Raw genomic sequence first — 16,362 nt, forward strand, 5'->3', positions numbered from 1 at the left:
CACGCACTCAGACAAAACAAAATCAATATTTAAGTGTCATGGCAGTGATATGTCTTGAAGCAAACGCTGTGCAAACTCACTCTTTAAATAACTCCCAGTCTAATGTCTGAGTCTCTGTTAAAGTAAATATACTGTATCCTTTCAGAGGTGCCTTGTTGAAAAAGGCTCTTTAACTACTTTCCACAGTGGCTTTCTCGGTTAATGAAAGCCACGAAGCCATTAGGCACCTTTGTCAGGAAGTTCTTTATGTGCTGTTCCTAAGTAGTGCAGGTGCTTTATCACATGGACGTGCACTAATAACAAACACAATAAAGAGATAAGGTGCATATCTGCGTTGCTTTGTGTTTTGTTTTTGTGGTTCAGGCCGGGTGTTGATGTAGTCGTCATCACAACAAGGACAGTGAATGTTTTAATTATGTGTGTCTTTTTCATTTATCTGTCGCTTGATCACAGAACAAGGTGCTTTTTGTTCCTATCAAATAAAACAGTGGCCCCAGTGTCAGGCAGATGCAACATCAATTGGTACGAGGCTTTATTCAAAACCACTTTTTTCTTTTTGTTCGACTTCCCAGGAAGTTGGAGATGAGAACGTAGATTGTGACCAGCAGTGTAAGAAAATATTGAAACACTTCAAATGTCAGGTTTTGTGATGCTGTATTGATTCCAAAAAACACAGTATTGATTTTTTTTTTTTTGTTATAGTTTACTTGCGAATATTTCTCCTTTTTCTTTTGAAGAACACAGGCTTTGTTCATTTGTTGGCTCTGACTCCACAAATAGTGATGGATGTTACAGGACTGGGATTAACACAAAGGCAAATCCCATTTTCTATTGCAGCAATAAAGAAATCTCAGGTTTCTAGCAAATAGTGGTGTGTTTTTTTACACTAAGATTGTTTCCTAAAATTAGATTTTTAAAAAATCACATTTGAGAACCGTTGTTCAGACCCTGTAATTTGATTGGACAAGAGGCATTCCATTATCGCGCTGATATAGAGTGTAACATCACTTTTAACTGCATGTATGTCTGCTTTAAGGTAACTAAGCTAACTATCAACAGACTCACATAACTGGCTGGAAATATACAGATAAATGTACATAATAGTGGTAAAGTTGTGGAATTAGTGTGTGTGTGCGTGTGTGTGTGTGTGTGTGTGTGGGGGGGGGGGGGGGTGAATAATTGAATCAACAAAAATGAATCTTTTCTGGCCATTTGCCTTTTAAGACTATATTCTGCTGAGAGAATTGTATAAAGGCTATATTGCACTCTGGGTCGTGCTGTTATACTGAATATCAGCACGGCTGTTATTATCTTTGTGCTGATATTCAGTTTAACAGTGCTCCCTCTCGTGTGATATGGCAAAAAAAAATTGCCTTGATTATTGCAATATCCAGTATCGCAATATATCGAAGTATATATTTCACCATAAGACCAATATCATGATCTGTATCGTATCTTCAGAAGTAAAGCTGGAATAACTATAAAAAATGATTGCTTCAAAATAAATCTAGCACATTTCACAGTGTAGCTCAATAGCACAACATTGACCAGATGGTGTGTGGACAAAATGGAAAAACACCGTACACTCCAATAATGGCCCTACAGTAAATATACATTCACAATATTTGACTTTGTCTGAGGCTGTTGAGGATTTTGTTTCAACCTGATGATATGTACTGAAGCTCTAGCTCGAGCAAACATCCGATTAGAGTCTGTCAGGTGGCATTGAGTTTCCGTTGTGACAACTAGTGCCTTGTTTTGGGATGTCATGATGTTTAAGTCTATCTTTTATCAGGTCATATTGTCTCGCTGTTCGCAAAGCACTAACTTAATCAGCAGCATATTGACAGCAATTACTTGTAAAGTAGTCAGAGTTAGGTATGTCAACACTGCTGCTGACTTTATTCTATTTGTGATTGCTGTTTTAAAAGGGATTTTCGTTTAATGTTTGTTTTTTACCGTGGGATCTCAGAGATTTCCCAGCTGTACTCGAGGCTTTAAGATACTGATCCAAGCGCTCAAGGCTGAGACGCATGCATCTTGGTTTGACATTTTGTACACTGAACGGCATCATTAAAACTAAAAGCAAACTGAAAAGTAGGGTGACACTCACAAAGGAACTGTCTTTTGGCAAGTGTTCAAACACATCCGTCCTATTTTCATCCTAATCATCATATACTTAACGGCATAAAAAGCTTAGCTGCATCCACAGTGTGACGTCTGAGCTTTTTCCCAGTGCGCTGGCGTTAATGAGTGTAATCTTGCATCTATATATTTGAGGGGACACATTAGGAATTGTAACAACACAATTTACCTGCCTCCCACCCGTCTGATAAAGCTGCTGATAAAGTATTTTAACAGAGAAGGCCTGGGGATATGTAGAAGCTACTGCTAAAGCAAGACTAAATCAGATTATTTCCCTGTTGGAAAAGGGTTGAAAATAAGCGGTTGAACACTTAAAATGCATGCTTTATTTGGAGAAAGCTTCCAACAAGGCTATCAGGCTTCTCTTACTTTGAAATGATTTTGTTTTCTTAGTTACCACAGTTCCAATGCATAATGTAAGAACGCTCATTCCACAACTTTCTGGGGCAAATGTTGTATATTTTGAAAGTTGAGTGTCTTCTTTAGGACCGTCCTTTGCTAAAAAGAGGTTTTTTACATAATATTTTGCATAATGGTTCTGTAACAATACGCACAATTATCATCAATGTATTCCACAGCTGTTTGTCTATTTTTTTCCTCAGTCAAGGTCATAGTCGCTGCTGCATTTTAGGAAATGCTAAAGATGTGCTCTAGGCTTTGTTTAGACCTGAAGGCATGGAATTTTGCAACCCATACAGAGCCGTATCCTCTCCTGCTCCTACTTTTAGTACTTCTCATGTCACTCTCAGTCATCTTCACGAAAGTAACACTGTAGCCAAGAAGCCAAAGGAGTAAAACACTGCTGCGTGATGACATTTGGAAGACAGGGCAACTTTGGCTCATCTGCAATGAAAATCTCTGCCCAAATAATGGAAGATCCTCTTGCATCTGTGTGTGTTTTTGTCTTAGCCCAAGGAGCTTGCCCACCCACAGTCCTACACTGCACACATTTTTTGTGCTGCAGTCTGAGATGTCTCACATGCTCTGCATCATGGAATCTTTGGAGAAAAAAAAGTATTTTGCCAGCACCCAGACCGGGTAAATTTAGTCTCGCTCCTCGCTACCTCGCCTGTCAAAAGGGGACCCATCACAAACAGGCCTTCCAACCTAAACTTTAGATTGCATCAAGTATTTTTTTATTGCTGTTCACCTTAAGCTATCAATCATGAAAAACTGGTCATGTAACGGAGGTTTACGGGCTGGTACTGTGTGGGATTTAGGTCAACAAACACTTTACTTTGACAGAACTCAAAATATCCATCCTTCAAGTTTTCTATGCTGCAAAGAAATGATTTTGTCCTCTCTACTTCTGCCCTTAACATACAGGTCGCCTCTTTTTTTTACCTCAACAATGTTAGATAAGTTCACCAATTTCAAATTAGTCTGGAATCAAATTTCCTCTGGACTCTATGACCAATCGAAGCAATGAAATGTGTGATATAGCTGTGGGCTTCTAGACAAGCTACCTAGTTCCATCATCCAATTTCTTTGAGTTCAATTTAACACAAAGACATTTGGCATGACACGATTTACTAGCTAACGCTTCCCATTTGTGCATAACGCAAATTACTATCCAGGATAGCAGATTCAGAAAGTTCCACATCAGTGGCAGCCATCTTGGTTGTATGAAAATGCCTGATCTGCAGCCCAACCCCGAACTAGATAAACGTTGTGATTGGCCTGACCTGAATCAGGTTGGATGGAAACTGTCTAACTGGAGGGGGGAATAGATGTCAGAACAAATAAAACATAAAGTTGCTGATCCTGGTAGATTGGCTGTTCTAGGCTATCATGGGCCAACTCTTCGCAGAACTCTGGATCTCTGGACACTGGACTAAACTATTCAAATCCAACACAGATTTTTTCTGGCTGCACTCAAATACAAAGATGCGTTCAATGTCCTTAAAATTCCAACTGACATTTTGAGTATCTTTGAAAACATTGGGGTCATCTCCAGAATTTCAAGTCCTGTAGATTTGAATAGCGTTTGGCTGACAGGCCATAGTTTAGAACAAGTGAATTAATATGGGTCAGTAGAGTTTACAGCCAGATTACTACTTGATGTGAGGGGACTGTCTCATAGAACATATCTATGACGTTGGTTTTGATTTATAGTGCTGTATTGGGTTTCAACCATTCATAGTGCCACCACAAAACCAGATGGGTGTATTGTACGCCAGGCCGGATCATCCTTATATTCCCCCGCAGTAATTGTGATCCCGTTCGTTCAATTACTCCGAGATAAAGCGCAACAATGGAATGGCTCATATTGTCATATTACTGAATTACAACTGATGTGCAATCACCATGTTTTTTGTCCCTCTATTCATTGTCATCGAGACAATGATGGCAAGCAGAAGGTTTGCAGTGGCGGCGTCTTTGTTTGATGTGTGATGCTGGGAAGAAGAAAAGTAAGCCCTCTCTCAGCTTGAACAGTGTTTTCAGAAATTTCAGAAATACGTTTTTATTCAGAAAATCTTTATCTTTACATGATTACTTTATATGTTTTACCTTTGACATAAGGAAGATCAGTGTCGTGTCACGTGTCTAGCAAACCAAAACACTTTGAATAAAACACCAGTGCTTCAGCTGTTAGACTGAGACACTGATGTGCTTAAGTGTCCCCTTTTTGTACAGATTTTTCACCAAGGTATGTCTCTGTCCTGACAGGAGTGTACCATGCTTTATTCTCCCCAGTGGAACAATTGAGTGCCCCAGAGTGCTCCTCTGGTCAGACCAGTTGCTCCCCAAGTGCTCTTCAGGTTAGCTTAAGTGCCCTTGTAGTTAGCATGATTTCTCCTTTAGCTGCCCTAATTGCTATGTAAGTTCCCAAGGGCTCTTATGATCAAGCCAAGTGGCCTCTTGATTAGAACAAATGCTGTTCTAATGCAATTTTAAGGGAAGAAAAATGAACTCTACCCTCAGTCTGAACATGGAGGGGGTTTAATGGTAAAGTACCCCAAGTGTGTGGCATGAACTGGCGTCTTTTGCCAAAAAAGGGTTGCATTGTTCATGTAAAGAGAATTAAGCTGTAGCACTTAGGTTCCCCCTTTCCCTAAATCGGACAGCGAAGACTTGGATGGCTGAATCACCAAACCTTCTAGAGCCCGTAGTGTCCTGGAGTGCCTCTTCTTAATTTCACTATAGGGCCCAGAAGGGCTGTCTTCTCTTAATCCTTCCAAGTGTACCAAAACAAGGAAAATAAAGTCCAAGATTCCTATTGTAGTTACTTTAAGTCGTCATTAAGAACCAGAACTGGCAATATACATCACGATGTTGAGATGTGTGGGGTTTTGTTCACTGGTTTGAACCAATGACTGCATATAAAGATGGACAGCGTGTCTCCGTGTACTCTTATTGTACAACATTGAAGCAAAAACACTCCCCAAGGCGGGTGGTGCCATCTTGCACTGGTGACGTCACTTGGAGCCAGAGTTGTGCAGTAGAGATTGGCGGGTTGAGCTGCCATTGCTACCTCCGCTAACCAAAAAACACACTTAAGTTACCGAAACATACAGCAAAGATCCCACACGTCAGTGTATTTAACAGCAGAACAGCTTCTTGTGTCGGCCTGAAGCAGACTTTCCATTGTTTTAGTTTCGTTTACTGCAGGAGCCGTATTTTTCAACAGAGCTGTCAATCATCCATTTTTCTCACACTGGTGCTGTGTGCAGGCCCTCATACAGCCTCTGCCTGAAACGACTCGGGCTCGGTCCCTTTAAGAAACCCCGCCCCTACAAGCCTGCTTTCTTCTGACTGGCCAGCTCTCTTAAGCCTGCTGAGGCCGCACTTTGTGATGTCACAGCGTGTAAAAATAACTGTCTGAAACCTGGTGTTCACAGCAGCTTGCAGACTGAGCTGAGAAGCCTAGGGATTACTCCAACATCCAACATTGTAGAATATTATATATGTCTTAAAATGTGAAACAGCATGATACCCCCTCTTTAAGTATCATATTGAGGATGTTGTGTTTTATAAAGGACTAAAAACTACTTGTTACTTCATGTTTGTTTGGTTCTTAGTGCAACATTCTAGTATTCTACTACGGTCCCTAGAGGGTTAAATAAGGTCAGACTTTCACAATGCTAGTCGTCTCTTATCACTCAGCTATTGTTAGCATGAAGCACCACACCATCCTTCTTTGGCTGTTAACAACTTGGATGACATTTACATTCCTGTTGTACTGTAAAAGCTGTGAGCGTAAAAGGGAAGCCTGAGAACGTAAAGCAAACACATGTCCAACTCGGGTTGATATTTACACATGCTAACTCTTCAACCTCCTGCTGACAGCCTCTTTTATCACGTCATCCTGCGGTGCGGGGTCAGCTGCTTTTTTATTTTGTTTGCCTTTTGTTAGCACAATGACTTAGCAGAGTCACGTCAAAGAATACTTCCTCTACCTGAGTTCCAAACCCTGCCTTTTTGACAAACACGTACCAGGCTGCGGTGTGTGAGGAGGAGAATGCTAATTTCTTTTGTTGACTCAGGTCCAGACTTGTAGGTTATTTGATCGCTACGCTCTGGCTGTCGAACCTGTCCTTGCGGTGTTGTGCAATGAAGGTGTACAAAGTTTGAATCCAAAAAATGTAGCAGCTTAAATGTAATTTAATGTACTTATTAATCATGATGAGGCATGTTAGATTATGTTCTACTCTTGCCATGTTTTGACTGAAAACACAACCCAGGCCTCAACATGCTTTTTCTTCAACCTTCATCGACAGAAGTTTGTTTTCCTCCTCGTTGCTCTACTTGTGGTTTGCAATGATTTATAGTTTGTAATGAGATACTTTGCTGCCTGCTGTGGTTGTTTGTTTGAGTTACCGCCCAAAGAAAAAAATATTTCAAAGACCTAATAAAGCAGCTCTGCAGGCCACTGAACCTTAACTGCATCATGCACGACAGGAATGAGCAACTTGGAGCCTCTTTGTTCATACTTTTATCACATCCCTCCTGTATTGCATCCTCTTTCGCTTCATATTGGACTTTCATGGTGTAATTACAACCTTCCTTGAAGTATTACACATATTAGGCGTGCGCATTTCCAAAGGTTTCATTCACCTGTCGCAGCAGGCCTTTCTTGTTTTCAGCGAAGGGGAGCGCATTGTTTTCAATCCCACTTTAACACAGCTATTCTGACGACAGGTCAAAGGTGAAAGTGAGGCGAGCCAGATGCAAAGGCACAGCAGGACGGGGGAACATGGCAGGTGTCGGATTTGATCCCGCTCCCCTCAGGGCGACACACTTCAAGTGTATGACAGGGTGTATGAAACAGGTGCCAGTGGCTACCTGCCTGAGTGCAAAGACCTGACAGGAAAGGACAGGAAAACACAAGTTCGGCATAATTTACTATCGGCGCAGGAAGCGAGAGGATTAAAGCAAAACAGGTGCTGCAAGCCGTTTTTCACCTTACATTTTCTGCCCTGAAATGCTCCTAAAGCCATTCCCTTACTGGTGACAGCTGCTTGAGCACACCTATGATGTGTGGTGCAGGGGCACATGGGAAATGCAGTTGAAACCATACTGTTTCCCAGTATGGTCCGGGGCACATTCAGGCCTGACAAAACGCAGCAAAACATTTATTGAAATGGAAATGATTGTAGGTCTGACACCCTGTTGTGTGTGTACAAAAGCGCACTGCCTTTTTGATATTGAAGGGTTTGAATATACGTTGCTGCAGTTTGGAAATAAAACATCTGACACATACACCAAAGGATATCAAATGAACATCATTTCGTGTAGCTCCAGGTTCTCCTTCCGTTTTGGGGAAACGTGTAATTTGAAACATGACCCTGACACTCCAAACACGCATGAGACCTTCAAAATAAAACACCCCAAGGCCTTAATCAGGAAATCATGGTGAAGAGGATCAGTATGAATATTTATTGAAAATGTAAGAATTATGAGTAAAGTTGTGTAAGGAAATCTGCAAAGTTAAAACAACCTTCAAACACATATCATAAATACATCAATTCATTGGCACGTATATCTAATCTCTATTTACAGATTCTACATGAAAATGTAGAACCTGTAGGCAGGGGTGTGGATTTTAAGTACAGGAAGTGTTCTGGTTTCCGTTTGTAGTACGCTTGTAGTCCGAGTAGTATTGACTAGAGATGGCAGTTACGGGTCTTTGCAATGATTCGGATCTTCAAATCTTGTTCAGCTGCAAGACACACGAGAGACACATTCGGTCAAGTGATATTCCATAGTTCTCCTAACTAATGACGTGGTCATCTGATAAATACAGCCCTCCTCCAAAAGGCTATTAGCGCGTGCTAACATCAATCAGTCTGGTTTTCTAAAAGGAAGAAGGGAGGCATTGGGAAGCCGCGAGCAGAGCAGAGTCAGACGCAATTCTGTTGGACGTTAACATGAAGCGAGAGAATTTACTGAACAGCAGGAACGAATCAATGCTTGGAATTGAACGGATCATTCAATCGCTTATGACCGAAACATCTCTAGTATTGACCAATCGTGTATCAGCAGGCTGCAGCGTATGCAGGAAAAGCAGTCCCTGTGGAGAGCAAAAGCAGGCGGAACGTAATCCGCCGTAATGACATCCCAGCTGCCATCAGCCGTTATCTGGCGATTTAGCTTCTTATTCTTGTATGTTAAAGGGGGCGGAGATTAGCCTGTCGTTTTGTGTTCCCATCATTGCCAATTGGAGCTGAGGCGATAATTACCTGGGTCTACTGCAGAGTCATTTGACCTGGGTCTGAATGCAGATTGTAACCTTTCACACTAAGTAAAAAAGCAGAGGGTTTTTTGACAGTGGGAAAGGGGCTTTACGGTGTTACAGTGAATCTAAGACTCACCGGACACCCCCTCCTCTGGGGGATTTAATAAACCAAGAAATGACGCTGTTTATATCGCCGACATATCTGGAGGGGCGAAATTCAATTCACTTCTGATCTGAACACACGGTCGCTTCTCACGTTGCTAACTGGACTGTAAACAACGCAGCGCACGGCAACGGAAGTCGTGGCTGTAAGTCGTTTATTGCTAATCGCTAAACGTTCACCGCTGTCCCCAGAGGCTGTCCCCGTCAGACTGTCGCCGATGGGTTCCAAGGTTTCTATTAGCATAATAATTTGATCACTCTTGTTCCCGGATCTGCAGCTATGACGGCAAATCAAACTGTATTAGCTTCTGAATTAAAGCAGCAGGGCACAAATGAATCCCCACATGCAGACTGAGGTATATTTGAGGAGGACTTTACATCACTTTAACCTTCATGCAATAAGAATTCAATTAATGCTAACCTTTGATCAATGTCAACATACCCTGACATCCGACCATTAGATCTGTCCAAGCATTTAATATGACATCAGCTGAAGTAAACCCTGCGCGTGGAGAACCGCCGTCCTTGAGTTGAAGTCAACTTATACACATGCATTACTCATGCTGCCTCAACCCCATTGATCTATTATTGAGCCAAAATCTTATTAGCAATCCAATCCCATTTGTCATACAGTGCCCTTCCCTTCAGCACCGTGCCTCTTTTACCTGTGCATGACTCATAATACCACATGAACGCTCCTGATAACGTCGCCCTTGTGATTGTTTTTTTACCATCCTGTGAACACCTGTTTGCTCTCCAGAGATCATTTGACACCGCTCCTGTTATCATCATGTGAGACCCCGTATCCTCGTACCACACCCCCCTTACAGCAAACTGCAACAATAGATGACAATACCTGAGCAATTTCCTGCTTATTGTTCACCTGGGATGACTTTTAATTAAAACAGAACGCTGCTTTTGTGTTTGGAACAAAGCAACCGGTGCTATTGTAATCAGGCTGGCCTGCTTTTGTGTTTCGGTACCGCTCGCCTTCCTTTTATTGACTCCTGATCTATGAGCCACTTCCAGGTAGCGCAGCAAATGATGAACACAGCCTGACCTGCGAGAGCGGCTGACGTAAATTCTGCTGAAAGAGGACAGCTTGTGTCGCTGATGAAGTGGCTTTGAGAGAGATCGGAAGGGCCTCAGGGGACGAGGCCTCTGCCACATGCTCCCTCGGTCTATTGCTCTCTGATTCCTGTTTTATTTTGCTCGGGGTGCCTGTCACTCTGCATGTCTACCCCCCTCCCTACTTGCTCTGCCTGGCCTGTCCTCCATTCTAGTCCATATTCTCCTGGAGCTACATGCAGCCTGTTTGGGTCATTGAGTAATTGTTGGCCATTTTGGTTCAGTGGTCCCAGCAGTGGACAGAAGTTCTGCATTAATTTCAAAAACACACATACACCTAAATACAGAATATTTAAATAAGAGGGGTTTTTTTTGCTTTTATTTATAGGACAGCTAAAGAGAGAGATGTGGCATTTTCTTTTAGCTACATCATATGGGTGCATTCCCCATTTGAAGGCAAGTCTCCAAGTCCAATTTTTTCTTGGGAAAGACAAGTCAAGTCACAAGTTATGTCAAGTCCTTAGTTAAGGCAAGTCCCTTTTTTTTCACCCAAGATCCAGCACTCTTACCTGTAGTATCCGGTCTTTATAAAGAGAAAAGACAAGGTGTTAGTAGCCCGTCTAATAATGACATTATTGGCCAATTTATATAACCTGTTGAAAAAGTATGACAGTGAATTGTATCTGTATTATCTTGGCACAGACGCAGCCATGATGATGGTCTGCTCTGAGACCGTATTGAGCAGTAACGAGTACGACTGATGAGGCTTCTTTGGGGGCTTTGATGTTGCTTGTTGCCATAGCGAGGAGTTTGACTGACAGCCAGTCATCCAATCATGACAATCACATATGAGGAGCTTTTTGAGTCGTTCAATCATGATTCCCAGTTTGTGCTGCATACAGACTCGATAGTTAGACAGAAAGTTTGAATTATAATGTATAATAATCTTATAAATTTAACAGGTAACATTCAATCTTATGAACACACTCAAGTCATCCGAGTTATCATGCCTCAAGTCAAGTCAAGTCTCAAGTCATTTACTTTTTGTTAAGTCGCAAGTCATCAAGACAGTGAACTGAGCGACTCAAGTCCAAGTCACCAAGTCTCAAGTCCACATCTCTGCAAATGACATGAATAATAGGCTATAAATCTATCTATCTATCTATCTATCTATAAAGAGAAATCCTTTATTTTTAGTATTATTTTAGACTAGCAAGGCTTTAAGCATAAGGCCCGGGGGGGGGGGGGGGGGACATGGAATCAAAGAATTGATAGGACACGTGGCTGGGGATGATACAAAAGCTTTTTGTCAGTACTGTAAAACTGAGATTGCAGGGGGTGAGAGGAGTTGTCCATGATGGATGCCAGTTTTGATAGCATCCTCCTCTCACCCAACTCTATGACCGCCTGAGTTTAATCAATCTGTGTATTTTATAATGCATTTGGCAATGACAGCGAAGCTATTGGACTTTTAAAACCAGTGTATATGGTTTTGCATGGGTTTTATTGGCTGTTGGGCTGGTTTTGTCACACAGACGTGGCAACCCTGCCCTCAGGACACAATAATTGTAAAAATCAATCAATCAAAGTAGCAGTATCAGGTTAAATATATTCATAAAATAGCTTTTTTTTCAGAATATTAGCCTTTTCATATGCCTGCATTCCCAATTTGAAGGCCTCATAAAACATTGGAAGCCAGGACACCCATGGCTGCTTTCATTTCAGCATTAAAATCACAGAGGTCGAACAAGAGGGAAGAAATATATCATCACAAATTTACAAGGGCATCTTTTTTTTCTCTATCTGACGATATATAAAAGTTTAAAGAGAAGAAAAATGCTGATTTCACCGTTTCAACCAACCCCATATTCATTCCAACAAAGCATTGCAGTCTGGAGGGGAGCATGTATTGTTAATTGTTAGTTTTGGTGGCCCTCTGCTGGCCATTTCACATATCAGCATTTGACACTTACTGTTGTCCAGGGAAGCCACTGAAACACCTCTTTTATTGCCTTGTCCCTGCTGAAGAGAGATTTTAATTTAAAGTATTTCTTAGATTCTGTTACATTTATAAGGGAAGTACAAATGTAGCTTAAAGGTAGTACTCTTCAGGTAAATGGGGATTCAAAGGCTTCAGATGCTGTACAAAACAGAGCTGTTTTTTAAGTATCCATACATTTGCACCCACTTTGGGTTTTTTTTGGCCACCATTTAAAAACATTCAAGAAGAACAGAGGTTATGTGAGCTTTGTGAATTAGCAGAAGTTGGAAATGAAACACATTTTCTCTTGTTTTTACCCTTTTTCTGATGAGATAAGAGCAGATAAGTCGGCCACTTTTGTGTCTCAAGCCTGGAAGACACATTTGGATGGTTCGGTTCTCTAATATTTATTTATTATCTGTGTTATATTGGTGTCTTGTAAGCCCTCTTTGGGCTGAACATATTGTTTATGCATGACACAATTATAATAAAACAGGGTTCTCACACGTCCCGGAAAACCTGGAAATTAAAATGACCAAATATCCTGACATTTTTTTATTTACTTTAGCCCCTCAGTCAGATCGCATACATAGACCTAGGTGCGTATTCTTGTTTGAAACATGACGGTAGGATAAGCTGTGCAGTATGACAGGTTTGCCCTCACCTGGCACACAATGTCTCCTCCTAGTGGTGGCTGTATTCTTAAACCCATTGCGTTTCTGAGTTTTGACCCTTTGAGGTTGCTGTACCTGGTTAGTGTGCAGTATTGAAGCAGCAGATTGTTTGCAATGTGAAGTTAGCAGCTAATAGTTATATTCCTGTAAGGATGAGCACACACGTCATTTTATGTTAAGCATGTGAAGTAAAATGGATTGTTTGTTTAGATAATATTATCGCGACGCTAATTTCTGTTAGCGCGCAACTTAAACACCAGATCTTTTGACTTAAAATGACTTGATGACATATTCTGATGTCAGCTAGCCGGTAGCACAAGTTTGCCGCCTCAGCTCCAGTCTAGGCTCCCACAGCTGTCACATTCGCAATTGAGTCGTCCGAGCGATATAAGATCGCTGCCTTGAGGCACTTTCTAAGCAACTGAAAAACAATAGAAAAGTATGACCCTTGTACATTTTTTTTTGTCCTTTCAGGTGTAACTTGGATAGATAGACTTAATGAACAACTTCACTGCGCCATTCCGCCTCCATGCGTTTTACACAGAAGACAGTATCTGGTGAAACGTATTCATAAGACAGCTTTAAAGTTCATATTATTGTGTGCTCAAGGAAAAGAATAAAAATATGATCCATTACAAAAAAAATGCTATGACAAAAATCGAAATGATTTAATGATAAATGTGCACATTTTACCTTCCTCACACAGAGGCGGCTGAGGACTTCAATCATTTCCTTTCTATCCGTCGGCTCAAAAGGGAATCAGAAGTGCTCCAATTCAGGATGTAGGAGATGCAGACTGTCCCACAGACTCAGATTACTTTGACAGCTAGATTCAGATCCAGATATAAATGATCTTTGTTGTCCCACAAAGGAAATTAGCTTTGTTGTCAGGAGTACACAGAAAGACGACATCAACCGTAAAATCAGACCCAGTTAAGATCAAAGTTAAAAGTCAGACACGATACAAATGACAATATAAAAGGACAATGTCAACAACTTTAACTGTAAAAGTATTTATTTTTTTGTCTTTCGCCTTTATTTATAGGACAGCTGAAGAGAGACAGGAAATGTGGGGAGTGGAAATGGGGCATTTTTTTCTTTAGCTTCATCATATGGGTGCATTTGAAGGCCTCAGGCAGGGTTGCCAGGTCTGCAGTTTTCCCACTGAGTTGGGCTACTTTTGCATGCAAATTACCAGTGTTGTGACTAAGTCATCTTTGTTCAAGTCCCTAAGTAAGTCTCAAGTCATTTTGGTCCAAGTCTCAACTCATTTCAAGTCAAGTGGAGTCCTTAGTTAAGGCAAGTCAAGGCCCAAGTCAGTTCACTTTTTCCCACCCAGGATCCAGCACTCTTACCTGTAGTATCCGGTCTTTACAAAGAGAAAAGACAAGGTGTTAGTAGCCCGTCTAATAATGATATTAATGGACAATTTATATAACGTCGCAACCATGATGATGGTCTGCTCTGAGACCGTATTGAGTAGTAACGAGTACGTCTGATGAGGCTTCGGGGGGGGCTTTGATGTTGCGTGTTGCCATAGCGAGGAGTTTGACTGACAGCCAGTCATCCAGTCATGGCAGTTCAACCTGCGATCAGTGCGTCGAAGACTGTAGCCCTTGTATGTTGGGCGTCCGCTTCACCTACTGAGCTAAACCAGCACTCCTATTTTTATTTTTTATATAGAACCAAGATAATATCTGTTAAAATAATAAAAAATGAAAGAACTTATTGCATAAATGTGCCTTGTGCTGTTAGTTGCAATGTCACAAAACATAGCTCTTTATTAATAGAGTAAAAGAAGAGATACATATTATATGCTTTTTTTATTTACTATATTAACTTGTACCTGCATTTGTCCAAACGCCCTCCATCCCATAGGCTATAAAACTCTAGTGGACAATGCTGTGCGAACTTGACTGTAGAATATAGAGAACCAGCCTTTAAACACCCAGGACGCCATCAATTTAGGTCCAAAGGATTTATGTGACAGCTCTGAAAAGTGATTTGAGGTGGGTTTACTTTCCAGGTCACCCATGAATGAGAGGAAGTCATCCCTGAAAACTGCCGCACAGAGAGCAGGCTGTCCACTCCCACTCATGCACCCTTGGCGGGGAGAACAGTCAGGCTGTCATCATCAAAGTGAGCGACCTCAGACTGGTGTGGAGCAGAAGCATACTACATTTCAGGTAAGGAAGCAATAAATAACTAAATTCATATTGGCCCAATCCCAATTCCTTCCCTTGGCTCAACCACTTGGCCCGACCCTCGCCTAGAGTAAGCTGTCCCTTCTTCTTTAGAGGATCAATGAGTAGTGGTCATCCAGCATTTCAAACAGCCCAACAAATGGACGGTTCTTAGATGCAGAGTTGTAGAAGAAATCTCCCAGAATGCTTTGAGATATTGAGGAAGCTTAACATGTAAACATGGCTACTGGTGTGAGTAAAGATTAGAGGTCGACCCGATTGATCGTTTTGGCCAATTAATCGGCCCCGATAGGACTTATTAAGAACTATAATCATCAGCGGATCTGGGCTCCGATAGTGGCCGATGGCTGTGCAGCCTCAGGCGGGGACATACATCGCATGCATTCGCCTTTTTAATGGAGTCTCCATACGTGACATGCAGGTAATGCAGGTACCTGGGATAATTAAAGTTAACTTCATAACACAGCTTTATTCACAAAGTATGATCATGATAAGGTTGTTGTTTATAGTAATGCATTATTAATGAATTAGACTATCGTTGACTTTCACTGCTTTTCTGCCGAGCTCATGCTGCTGTCTCTGTTTAGTTAGCAAGCTCGCTACAATTTGGCTAGCAGTGAGTGCAAGCCTAGCACAACTAATGGGATACTAATACTCTTAACAACTGTTAGAAAACCATGAAATGCCACTCGTACGTGGAGACCGTGAGAGGGGTGGGTGGGGGCTAAACCTTTGCTGCACCGGGGAACAGCTGACAAGTGTTACATGAGTCATATTATATCTGACTTGTTTCAGTTTATTTCTCCCCTCAGAAGTTATCTCTGGAATATAACGTAACAATATCAGCTCTCCACGATACAGGACAGGCAGGCAGGGAGGAAAATAAATAATTTAACTGTTACTTAAATTACTTACCAATTTGGCGTTCTCTCGTCTAAATAATCCAACCACGTAACGTCAACTGTTCATTCATGACATGAAATCACACTTTTTATGATCCTCCTCACTCCGGTAATGTGCACAAACACCTGATATACGCCACGGAAGAGCGCATCGACATGTAAACACATCCAACATATTTCCAACGATGTTATCCAGCAGATCACACTTCAGGCTTGATATCGGGACAATTACAAGTGGTGTCTCATTTCCTAGGTATATCTTAAACCAGTGGTTCTCAACTGGTGGGTCCGGACCCAAAAGTGGGTCGCGGAGCTATTTTCAGTGGGTCGCAGCTGTTTGCTTGGAAAAAAAAAAGTTGTGACAAAAACTCTATGCTGTGCTTTTATTCTGAAGGACATGGATATCCTGTGACATGGGTGCAGTAGTAGTGTAGTTTATTCACACTCCATGAATCCACTGATTGGGTAATCCCAGCTACAGTTACATTTACATTCTTGAAACTTGATGAGCCGATGTAGTTGCATTTATGGTGCACTTTGAGTTCAT

The sequence above is a fragment of the Semicossyphus pulcher genome, unplaced genomic scaffold (assembly GCF_022749685.1).
Source record: "Semicossyphus pulcher isolate SPU_LCO1_2020_fin unplaced genomic scaffold, fSemPul1.0.p SCAF_24, whole genome shotgun sequence".
Taxonomy (NCBI): domain Eukaryota; kingdom Metazoa; phylum Chordata; class Actinopteri; order Labriformes; family Labridae; genus Semicossyphus; species Semicossyphus pulcher.